Below are 13,436 nucleotides of genomic sequence, written 5' to 3' on the forward strand. Positions count from 1 at the left end.
ATTTTAACAGTATTTCCTCTAATATTTTTGCATCTGGAGAAAGACTTATTTGTTTTGTTTCGGCTAGAATAAAAGCAGATTTAAATATTGTAAAACCTTTTTTAAGGTCAATATTATTAACCTCTTTAGGCAATATATATTTTGATTGTCTGCAGAAGAAACTACTGTTAAATAATGAACTGCCTAATTACACTAATTAAGCCTTTGAATCCCACTTTGAATTTAAATGTATTTAAAAATATATCTAGTCAAATATTATCTACTGTCATCCATAGCAAAGATAAAAAAAATCTGTTATTAGAAATGAGTGATTAAAACTATTATGTTTAGAAATGTATTGAAAAAAAATCTTTCCATTAAACAGAAATTGGGGAGGAAAAGCGTTGCTAATATTCAGGAGGGCTAATAATTCTGACTTCAACTGCATATATACAGTTATTTTACACCCTGAAAAAGAAAGAGAAATACAATAGAATAAAAATATGAAACAAGCTGTGCTTTGAGCATCTTCACTGTAAGACACTTTAGCTACAAAAGTCTTCAGTCAAGAGCAGTGTGAGGGAATTTCTCGTTGTTTTATAAATAATGATAAAAACAGGCGGCAGTAGGAATTGCGCGCTATTAATTTAAAGGTTTCGCTTTCACTTGTCTTTTGATTCTCAACTCGTTTGTTTATTACAAAATGAGGGTTAATATGAATAATCACTAAACACCGCGTTTTGAAACCTTTTTGACCTTTAAGCGTTCACGTTAAGATGACTTTAGATGTCTGCGCTCTGCTCGTCATAGTGTGCGAATGAGACCAAGTGTTGACCGCATGCTTCTGACTGTGTCTGCGCTACGCACACACACACACACACAAGCATGCGGTCTTTCGCGCTTTTAAGAGCAACAAATGAGGACAACTGGAAAGGGGGGGGGGGGTAAATAATGCAATAATCGTTTATTTCGATTAATGGTTTGTCATAATCGTTAGAAGCCAAAATCGAAATCAGATTTTCGATTAATTGCACAGCCCTAAAAGGATGCAACGAACAGAGTAATCAACAAAGGAAAGTACGAACAAAGGAAAAAATGAAGGAAGGAAGGAAGGAATGAACAAACAAAGAAATGAACTAACGAAGTAATCAACGAAGGAAGGTATGAACAAAGGAATGAAAGAACAAACAAACAAACGAACAAAGGAACAAATGAACGAAGGAACAAATGAAGGTACGGATGAAGAAACGAGGGAAAGCAAGTAAGTAGGAAGGAATGTAGGAATGAACAAAGGAAGGAACAAAGAAATGTAGAAACAACCAAAGGTACAAACGAGGGAATGATCGAGGTAACATGTTTGGAATGAATTGTTGGTGAGTAAATTTTTCACTTTTTTGTAAACTATTCTAAGTCTGTTATTATGAAAAGTTTAAGAAGTTTGAGAAAATCAACGCCTCTACACTTTTCCCCCTTAACTTCTATCTGAATGTAAGCACCATAATCATTATTAAAATATTTATTTTAAGTGCATGTATCATTTGAATATATGACAGTATGATAAATATGAAAAAAATAATTTTGACAAGATTAATTTTTGTATTACTGAATTTGGTATCAAACTTTGTTTTTCCCCATTGTATTGTTGTGGATATAGACCAGTGTTTCCCAACCCTGTTCCCAAAGGCACACCAACAGTACACATTTTCAACCTTTCCCTAATATCAGACCCAATTGAGTAATCAAAACATTAGAAGAGACTCCAAAACCTGAAGTTATTGGTTTAGATAAGGGAGACATCCAAAATATGGACTGCTGGTGTGCCTCCAAGAACAGGGTTGGGAAACACTGATATAGACACACACATTATCTTCAGACTGACGCCATATACACAACATGACCAGCTCTCAGCTTTACCACAAATCAACACTTCTTTAACATATAAGCTGTTGAGTCTCACTTCTACATAGAAGGTGACCAAGTTCAGGGCTACAGCTCATGTTCTTCATTATCCAGCGTCTGCTCGGACACTGGCGGCAGAATCTGATTGGCCACCGCAGATCTGACTTTAAACTAAAGCAGAGGCTGATAATAAAATTCCCCCCACACAGGAATAAGATTAACCCGAATCCTCCTGCATGGAAATAGTTCTCCTCTAGCCTCCCGCACCTGGCCGTTTAACACGAGCTGCTGACAGGAGGATTTTCGCACTCTTTTGAACAGTTTGGGAGCTCCACTCAAATGTCTGAGCTTGTATAAAAATGCAAAGCGTAAATTTAGAAGCTTTGCTATATCATGTATACAAAATAAGTCTGCGCTTTTACATATGTAAGATTGAGCCAGAAAACAGTATCTGTATATTTCGAAACAATGGAGGGCTTGTAATCAAGTCCTGCTTTCACCTCTGTAAATCAAAGTTTATTTATAAAGCACTTTTTTCGAAACAGCAGGGGTCTCATGTATGAAGACTTGCGTGGAAATCATACTAAAACATCTGAATTTTTTTCTGCGTACGCAATGTATGAAACACTGTGTATGCCAAATCCCAAGCATATTCTTTGTACATCCGAATCAACGTGAGACTGAGCGCAACATGCACGAGCGCAAAACCCCTCCCTGCCTCCTCCCCCGTATGAATATGCTAATGACTATGCTAATGTCAAAACCCAACGAAAAAGCAATGGCAAAAGCAAGCAAAAAGAGAAACTTTGAACAGAATGTGAATTGGAGGTGCTGCTTTCGGAGGTAGACCGGAGAAAAGCGGTGTTATTTGCTAGTTTGTTCGGCGGAATTAACAACAAAAGAAAAAAAAATAGAGTGGGAGAGTTTAGCTGATACGGTTAACACAGTTGGGTCTGAACATCGCACTGAGTGCATTTAAAAAAGAAATAGTGTGGTTTATATCTGTAAAATGTTGCAGTACCCTTCGCAGTCTCAGTGGCGCACCTCATAAGAAGCATATGATCATGTACTGACACGTTCGAGCATAAACTCGGCTCGAATCCAGCGTCTGATGAATTCCTTCTTCTTTTTTTTCCCCGCTACATATCAGATTTTGCCCACTATTTATCACGAGAAAGACAAGTAGGAATCATCAATAAGTTTGTGCATCATATTTTATTTGCACATTTATTGAATGGAAATGTTTCTGATTCACGCATGCAAATTTATCTTCACATAGTGTCTTTATAGCAATGTGCGTGCAGTAGATAGCTCAGATTACATTGGGAAAACAGGCGACCGCTGCAAATTGTGCTTTAATGTTTAGCTGGTCAACTGTATGGTATGGAAATCTTACATACCTACTATATGAACCCGTCTCATACAGCTGCCATTGCAAGGATCAGACACTTTGTAGAGAGGAATTTAACACAACTGCCTCTAGGAGTCGCCAATGGAAATAAAACAGACACGCACAAAAAATGTGCGTACGCCTGCCAGAAAGCTGCCGTGAACCTGCGCAAATTCCCACGTTCAGTTCATTGTTAGTAAATCCAAACGTGAGCGATTCTGAGCGTGAAACCTGGCGTACGCAAAGTTTTTGTGCGTACGCAGCGTTGATACATGAGGCCCCAGGTGTTCCCTGCTGCCCAGACATGAGTTCAATAAAATCAAGAGAATAATAAAACTATTAAAATATAACAAAATTGAATAAAAATAGTAAATGACATAAAATAAAAGCTTCCACAAGGTGTTAAATGCCAGACTAAAAAGCAAGATTTAAAAAACACTTTAAAAGGTGTTGAGCACGTTTCTAACGTACAAAGACAGAACTTTTCACATAGCCCATTTCCAATGAGTAGTACAGTATGGTACGATATGGGGTGGTACAGGTCATCATTATCAGGCTTGCTTTCCACTGCCAAAAGTGTACCAAAGGTGTACAACAGAAAGTTTTAGTCGAGGTCCTTCTCGTTTGAGAAAAGTAAAGCTGTACAAGTCGTTCATATCATATGAGAAGCACTTCTTACAAAACAGAGGCTTTAAACACCTAAATACTTGTGTATAAATGTCCATTACTAACCTTTCTATAAACATAATTCGATTATAAATGCAGATCAATGACGGTGAGAAATAGACTACTGTAACGTCTGCAATTATATAAAATAAATAAATGCAATATATATGAACACATATAGCCCCTTACAGTCTCCAAAATGTTACCAACTACAGAAAAAAACTACACACAGCATGCATTTAGTCATTATTTGTGTTCAAAAACAACACGCAACAATGCCCACTGTCAGTGCAAACCTCTCATCTGTATCTTTAATCTTCACCAGCATGTGTAACCTGTGTTAGAGAGTAATTCCGTCATTCCAAGTTCATAATAGTACAAAATGTGATGATAATACTTAAACATGGCAGTTTGTTCATGGTTTAGGTTGCTGAAAGAATCATTTGCTCCTTTTTTTTTCTCGCTTGTTACGCGCTTCACGTTTGCATTTGTCCATTTCTGAAAGGATCGGATGTCAGAAGTACTTCAATAATCACGTGCACGTTATTACCATCAGCTCAAGAAGTTTGTTATTTCAAATGTAGACGTGCACAGAAGTGATCACAAGCTCTCAGGAGAAAGTGAAACCGCTCGCACTTTTAAAACCGCTCTTATAAAATAAAAACAAGACATGGCAGATTTTGTTCTTCTTGGCTTTGTGGTTGTTCATCAAGACGACGACAAGGCTTGTTTGAGCTCGGGTAGACAATGGCTCGTTATTATATGTACATAGTATTAAGATTTAAAGTATTTAAGAATGGCAGGTGCTTTATTTTCATTCTCCTGCTTGTGTACGCGCTAGCAACATTTCTCTGTACACAAATAGCGCTCAGTTGCACGTCTAGCTCTGCCTTTTGGTACTCTATTGTTGTGCTAGGTACCCCTAGCAAAGGGTACCCAAAAAGTGGTACAATAAGGTTCGCTTTTTGGTACCTTTTGATAGTGGAAATGGCCATAAAAGCGTACCGAACTGTACCACACCACTAAGTGGAAACAGGCCAAAAGTCTAGGGCCTGCTACTTTGCACCAACAGTCTTCCCTTCTTCTAGCTCCAGGCTCCACACGGTTCAGTTTTGAATTTGAAATTTTGTTTCCCTTTGGGAGAAGTCCTGTGGAAATTGTAGACACTTGTATGGTCACACGTCTTTTGCTCGACTCTACAATAAGTAAAAAGGAGTGGTGAATGCTATGCAACTTTAAATTCAGTGAAGATAAGGAACATTTTAAATTAGACACTGGTCAACCAAAGTGTTGTTCAGGTAAAAATGCAGTACACTATCTGACAAAATTCTTGTTGTCAATCCCAGTTCTAAAGAGCTACAAATATTGACTTGACTTCTAGTTGATCATTTGAAAAAGTGTCAGATGGTGGATTTTTTTTATTGTCTGTTGAACTGCCTCCCAATCATCACAAATAATGCAGAAGACCTATTGGAACCCGCATAGACCCAAGATTCTCAGAAATGTCAGGAAAAGTCACGCCAGCAGGTCAAATGGGCCCACAGTGAGAGAGAGAGAGAGAGAGAGAGAGAGAGAGAGAGAGAGAGAGAAATGGAGTACTTTCATTCTCTCAATTGCAGTGAAATAGCGGCTTCTGCTGTCCCATTGACACTCGAAGTGAAATTGTGCACAGTTTCTGCGTTTTTAAGTAATTACATTATTGTAAATACTCGCGCTCATCTCCCTCGCCATAGTACGCTACAGCGACATGGCGCATATGAGATAAATTAAGTCACTACACTAACCGGTTTTGATTATTATTAAACAGATACCGAATTGTCCACGTCTGCATCGTGGTGCACCGAAGAAACAATTAATTTTGACACCCCTATTGAACATTACTATGTTTGATTGTTTGTTTAAATTCAGCCCATATAAAATGTTTGCAACAACCTACCTTAAAACAATTAAGTAAATCCAACCAATCTCTTTTTCAGTGTACTTTTTGCTTTGCCACAATCTACAGGTTTGTCTAACATGCAGTCCGTCCTAGCTCAAAACTGAAGTGTGTGTGTGTGTGTTCAAGCAACTCAATCTATGCTAACGTTTGTCTATACTTCTGCTGTTTGATTATTCTGTCCACTGCTACTGTCCATTACACCATCGGTTTGCTTTCTTTTTAACTGAATCCTATGAGCCTCAATAAACAGGTTACTGCAGATGTGATTTTTTTTTTCCCTAAGAGCACGTGTCTGGAGATCATCAAGGGACGACACAACACCAGAAGCAAAGTCTGCAAAGTCACCACACGAAATCTGGTCTTAGCACTTTAATGACAGCAGGAAAATACACCTTACTTTCCTTAAACATTACTCACTGGATGCCCTGTTCCTCTGAGGCGTCCCAGGCCACCCAGCCTCAGCAGCACCATATCAATCTTCACCGGCATGTTTCTCTGTTGCTTTTTCTCCTCATTTCTCTTCCGTCTGAACCACCACCAGCTCTGGAGTCAAGGTCTTTTGTTCCCTCCATTTCACGTGCCATAAAAACAAACACAACTCAAGATGGCTGCCATTGCGATAAAGCGGGAAAATAAACAACCCTGTGAGCGTTACCTGCTGGCCCAAAAATCTGTAAGTGGTTTAGATGTTTAATGTTCAGTGCAAGTTGCTTTATTTGACTTTAAAATGACGTGACTGTATCTTTGAAGCCAGTGAATCAATCCAATCGGGGTGCTCGTGTGTATCCGATGCAATCAAATGTAACACATTTCCTCACATCAGTATTTTAGTCTTACAGCATCTGCTATATACCAGATGTTGACGACTCATGTGGTTAAGGTTGATATAAAAAACTACAATTTTCATACATCTTTCACCGGAATACGATTTTTTGCTCTTAAACCAATGAAATTGCTCCGTTTATGCACATTTTTTTGACTAAATGTTCAAGAAAGGAAAACTTCCTTTTGTTCACGTTTTTGTAGATTTAATAAGCATATTTGTGTTTGGAGAGTGTAAAACTGTGGTCTGTGTTTCAATTGTTTCATTTTTGATAACCGAGGAAACACACTTTTGAGACATATGTAGGTGCTAATTCAAGACAATGCAGCAACAATGAAATATTATTAAGTGATTAGGCTTCATTGTGTACTTTGGATCCTTTGTTTCTCTGGGAACATTTTTTTGGCATCCTTTTTTTTCAGACCTTATCCGAGTGGTTTCTTTCTTGATATAATGTGCTCCTTACATTTAAATGTTTTAATTAAATTTGCAAAGATTATTCGAACCAAATTATCTAAATGGCTTTTGGCAACTACTGTATAAAAAGATTAATAATTGAATATACATTTATGAATATGAATAACATTACATTTTTCCTTAAATCTCTAGTCTCTAAAGGAAAGCAACAATATGTATCAACAGTAATGTAACGATTACTATGTTGTAATAATCTAAAATTAAACAGTTTTGTCATTTTAACACTATATTGTTTTTATTTCTGACTATTTTGTGACTATTTTATGATTATTTTAATCATCTTGTTTATATAAAGTACCTTGAATCACCATTGTGTATGAAGTGTGCTATATACAGTAAATAAACTTGCATTTACATGCCTAATAATAATACAAATTAAAAATATATAATCATAAAAAGGTAAACTATAAAATTAAAAAAATTAATTAATTTGATATTCATATTAGGGATCTGCAGGGCATATCTGCATACTATACTGTATACTGTATATAGACAAAGTACTGGTATTGTAACTAAAAAAGTAATACTGCATGCTCTGTACTTGTAGACTTGTAATCAATCTGTGAACACGGGAACAGACTGGAGGGATTTGTAGAAAGTAATATATCAGAGGTGGAAGGACGCAAGAAATGACATCCATCTCACTTAAGGCCAAAGGTTGAGAAAGCCTGAAACTCCATTGCCACTGGGGTGGCAGCAAAGTTCAAACCCCTGGTGGATGGAGTCCAATTGGGTTAAGTTGAGGTGAGGACACACTCTCAGATCAGTCCATCAGTCTCTGTGGGTAACTCTAGGAGAAAGGTACTTTAAGTAAATAAAGCTTCACTGTTTTCACATGAATACTGGTCCGAGAGTAATGCTGATGTAATTTTACTTGATTACTGATAACTCTATTAGGTCTTATTTTTGGGATCTTACCATTATTACAAATGGTTAGGACTCTATAAAGTCTTATTTTTGTAAACTTACCATTTTTACTAACGGTTAAAACAGACTTCTTGTATTCTTGTATTATATATATATATTTTTTTTTAAAGGAAAAAGTATTATTTGCTTTATTTCAGCTAGAATAAAAGCAGTTTTTGTTTTTTTTTAAACATTAAGTACAAAATTATTTGTCCCTTTATTCAAAATGTTTTTCGACTGGCTACAGAACAAACAATTATTATACAATAACTTGCCTAATTACCCTAACCTGCCTAGTTAACCTTATTAACCTACTTAAGCTTTTAAATGTCACTTTAAGCTGTATAGAAAACTATTATGTTTAAAAATGTGTTGAAAAAATCTTCTCTCCGTTAAACAGAAATTCCATGTGAATAAACAGGGGCGCTAATAATTAAGGGGGGCTAATAATTCTCAGTTTAACTGTAATTCAATATGATGATTTTACTCTCTCCGTTTTTTCTTCGCCAGGGTACTTTTACTTTTTTAATACTTTAACATTTTACTATTTATATTTACAGTAAGTACAATTTAAAGCTGTGCTATGCTTTACTTTTACTCAAGTATTTTTTCAACCTGAATGTTAAATCAACTTTTCATTTGTTATCTGTACTTTCAAAAGTAATTTAATCAATTCACCAAACTCACCACAGATACAGGGACACTGAAGCATTTAAATGCTGCGAAGATTAGCTGGTCTGTTTAGGACCTAATATACAAGCGATCCACTGATGAATCGACTGATCTTCTCGGCTTTAAAATGCTTCAGTGTCCCGACATTTACACTTAGTAAACAGTGGTGAGTAAAATGACCTTCACGGCCAATCACAGTTATTTATGTTGAGTGTGTGAACACAATGGCAAATCAGCTGTGTTTAAGAATGTGCTCAACAGCGCTCAATTGTTACCGGGAAATTGGCGTTTTTAAAATTTCAGTACTGATTAGTATCGAATTCCAGTATCGTGACTCTAAAAAAACACTAATAAACATTTTAAAGCTGTGCTGTTTTACTTTTACTCAAGTATATTTTCAACCTGATCGCTGAATCAAATTTTAATCTGGTATCTGTATTTCACCCTTTTACTTGCTGTACTACTTTACTTTTACTCAAGTATATTTTGACCAGATATTTTTAACAGTCACATTTTTATTAATTATTTTTCATTCAGTAACTTTTTACACCCATAGCTGTCATCACTTCCAGACCTCACTCATTGTGCAGCACAAGGAAGGAACTTAGACATGTTTTTTAATAACATTCTGGTCGCATGAAAGTCTTTAAAGGAAAACAAAATGTTCCATCTCATCATACAGTACCACACAAAGTCATTATTTCCACCATGCCAAAGGCTTCAAGAGTCCTCTAATTACAATAAATGCTCCCAAAACCAAAATCATGTCTCCCATTACTAGCCACAGGGAATGCTTTGTTGGCGGGATGCTTTTGTTTGTGTGTTCAAGGTGAACTTCAAGTCCCATGATTCAACTAAGCTGGAGATGCCTCCGTTTCCTCAACGTCTGTCACCAATCTGTCACCACGATAATAAATGGCAATCAGTGTAATTCTGGTAAGCTAAAGTGCGACTGTGAGGGTGGCACAAACCTGTATTCAATCATAGGAAACAAAACGGCAGCCTGTCTTTTATCAAATGCTTCTTGCTTCATTGCTGTAAAAAATGCTACATTTAAAATATTTGCATTGTGAAAATAACTATATTCTGCAGTAAAGACACTCACCGGCCACTTTAATAGGTACACGTCCAACTTCTTGTTAATTCAAATTTATAATCAGTGAATCACATGGCAGCAACTCAATGCATTTAAGCATGTAGACATGGTCAACATGATCTGCTGCAGTTGCATCAGAATTGGGAAGAAAGGTGATTTAAGTGACTTTAAATGTGGCATGGTTGTTGGTGCCAGACAGGCTGGTCTGAGTATTTCAAAAACTGCTGATCTACCGGGATTTTCATGCACAACCATCTCTAGAGTTTACAGAGAATGGTCCGAAAATGACAAAATATGCAGTGAGCGGCTATTCTGTGGACGCAAATGCCTTGTTGAAGCCAGAGGTCAGATGAGAATGGCCAGACTGATTCAAGCTGACAGAAAAGCAACAGTAACTCAAATAACTACTCGTTACAATCGAGGTATGTAGAAGAGCATCTCTGAACGCACAACATGTGGAACCTTGAGGCGGATGGGCTACAGCAGCAGAAGACCACTCCTGTGCCACTCCTGTCAGCTAAGAACAGGACACTGAGGCTACAGTTCGCACAGGCTCACCAGAATTGGACAATATAAGAATGGAAAAACGTTGTCTGGTCTGATGAGCTCCATTTCTGATGCTACATTCAGTCAAAAACATGAAAGCATGGATCCATCCTGCCTTGTATCAATGGTTCAGGCTGGTGGTGGTGGTTTAATGGTGTAATGGGGATATATTCTTGGCAGACTTTGGGGCCATTAGTACCAATTAAGTACTGTGTCATTGCACCACAGCCTACCTGGGAATTGTTGCTGACCATGTCCACATCTTTATGACCACAGTGTGCCCATCGTCTGATGGTTACTTCTAGCAGAATAACACACCATGTCAAAGCGCCAAAAATCTCAGACTGGTTTCTTAAACATTTACTGTACTCAAATGGCCTCGGCAGTCACCAGATCTCAATCCAATGGAGCATCTTTGGGTTGTGGTGGAACGGGAGATTTGCATCATGGATGTGCAGCTGAGAAATCTGCAGCAACTGCATTCATGTCAATAACTCAATATGGACCAAAATTACTGAGGAATATTACCAGTACCTTGTTGAATTTATGCCAGGAAGGATTAAGGCAGTTCTGAAGGCAAAAGGGGGTCCAACTTGGTACTAATAAGGTGTACCTATTAAAGTGGCCAGTGAGAGTATAGCGCAAGATAAATGGTGCTGTAAATATAAATACAGTATATTTTGCTGTATTTGCCTCACAAAAAGTTACTGTAGATTTGACAGGATTTTTAACAGTGTGGGTTACACACAATTCCTTCATGCTGACCCAACACAAATCAATTAAGTTAACTATTAATTAAGTTAATTTTTTTATGTTCAGTCCACTTAAATTTGTAAAAATGACTGAGCTGTCCAATTTTTTTTTTTTAATTGTGTTGGTTCAACTCATATTAATCAAGTAGTTTAAACAAGCAGCAAAAGTGATTTTTTGATTGATTCTGTTTTTCCACGTCTCTCAATATTGGTTATTTTATACAAAGAAAAGGCACAGAGGGACAGTTAAGGAAAGACAGTGTGGATAAATGAAGAATTTAAAGGACAACCTTGAGGCTTCACGCACCAAAAAAAGTCAAAAAAGACCAACATAATGGACCAAGATGACAAAGCTGATCATTTTTCATTACTACAAAAATCAAATTACATCCTCTAATGGTGGAATAAATTAGTGTAATCATGCTCGAATGGGTTGTTCATCATCTGCCACCCCCCGGGGGGGGCTTTTTTGATTAATAGAGGACCGGCAGTCATCACTGACATTTTACATGCTCGTCACACCTTTTAAAGCTGATACCTAAAGCGGAATTTAGCAAGCCTATAACCAACAGATGATGACCACACTGTCTGAAGCGCCGAAAAAAAAAGTGCTCATCCATCTTTGCCAGAACACAAAGCGAGTAAATGCAAAGGCAGTTAGGATTATGATATGTAATAGGATGAGTAATTTAACAGATGCCCACAAAATAGTTTAGTGCTTAAGTCAGAACGTGTCAAGTCATTTGACGGTCACTTTTTTAATCCACTATTATTTCTAGAATTGTAATTACCGCTAAAGAAACACGCACATTATTCTATAGTAAAATCATTACACCTACCAAGTTTATTATAGTTCTAACTGCCCCAACAGCCTGCTCTCACTCTGCATTTTTTAGCTTCCGAGGCTGGGGCACGCTTACGTCATCAATGATGCGACTGTTCAGTTTAACAGCTCACGCTCAGCACAGTGGACATTGCTTTAGTTATATTGTTTTGTATTATTTTTAGTCGTTTGGTATGCAGTATCCTGAAGCAGGTCCTTAAGAGTGACGTCATGTCTTCAGTTTTGGGCACAGACCCGTTTTACACTCACACTACAAGCATACCCAACTGAACCACACTCTGGCACACCTCTCCCAACCGGGCCAGGGCCAATCAACTGAACCATGCCCGAGCAAGATTCGGAGCACTCACACTTATCAAACGAACTTGGGAAACACGCCCCAGTACAGTTGGGATCTAGTGTGAGTGCACATAACTCTTGTTCAAACTTAACAATAAGATGAAAACTATATTTTTAACAAATCCTGCAGCAAAACAACACAAATTAAACTTGAGTGAATTAAACCAAAAAATTACATAGAATTCAGCCAAATCATTCATATTAAAAGATCAAGTTAAACAAGCATAAATTTTTGACACTGTCTTTTGACTGTAAAAATACCATCTAGACTAGAGCAGAGGTCTCAAACTCAATTCCTGGAGAGCTGCATTTCCACCTTTCCAGCACTGAATGAGTGCTTAGTAATTCTGAAAACCAATATTTTTGCCAACATCTTTGTTATTTTTTTCAGTGACTGTTTAGTTAGTTCAAGTGTTTCATTTATTGTGAATTTTGTTTTTTTTTTTCTCATTATTTCATTGTTTTCATAACAAACTCTTTTTTCTGAGCAATAGTTTTAATCTTTGTTTACTAAAATAACCTTGACACCCAAAAAAAAAAAAAAAAAATGACAGAATGAAAGATATAGTCAAAAAGCAACACGTGTGTAGCCAGAAGTATGGCATACGTGTGTAATTCATGGCAGGAGATCTAAGAGAAAGTCAATAGAACAATTAGACCGTCCCATATCCTGCAGAGGATCAACTGTAGCCATCCGTCAATAATCTAGCTCTGGAAGCAATGAAGTCGTTCTCTCTCAAACGCCTGCTAGACGACCTTGGTTATGGTGGGCTTAGTCAAGCACACTTCTCTAATACCTTCTGCTTCTGCCTGCATCCATCACAGCCCACCAGAGACGTGGAGTGCATGAGAGTTTAACGATGTGTGCACAATAGAAGTGAAAAACTACATCTGAATGCGTCTTCGACCTTGAAAAGAAAACTTCACAGCGGTTGTGTTGATTAAACTTGTTCACTGTGAAAATTGTGCTTCTATAGCATCATGTTTGCAGAACTCCAAAAATGATTTGTAGAACTTTTGATCTCAATTGGAGCCAGTAAAGATCTACTTTTATTGCTTTTTACACAATATGGGGCTGGATTTCACTTAATGAAATCCACTTATCGGT

The 13,436-nt window shown here is 37.2% G+C and overlaps 1 long non-coding RNA gene across 4 annotated transcripts in view; it reads right to left on the minus strand.

Moving 5' to 3' along the window:
- LOC141381177 (uncharacterized) overlaps window positions 1–13,436 on the minus strand; it is a 250,631-nt gene that overhangs the window by 211,866 nt on the left and 25,329 nt on the right. The window lies entirely within an intron of this gene.

Source organism: Danio rerio, chromosome 3, assembly GCF_052040795.2.
Source record: "Danio rerio strain M-AB ecotype USA chromosome 3, GRCz13ab, whole genome shotgun sequence".
Taxonomy (NCBI): Eukaryota; Metazoa; Chordata; class Actinopteri; order Cypriniformes; family Danionidae; genus Danio; species Danio rerio.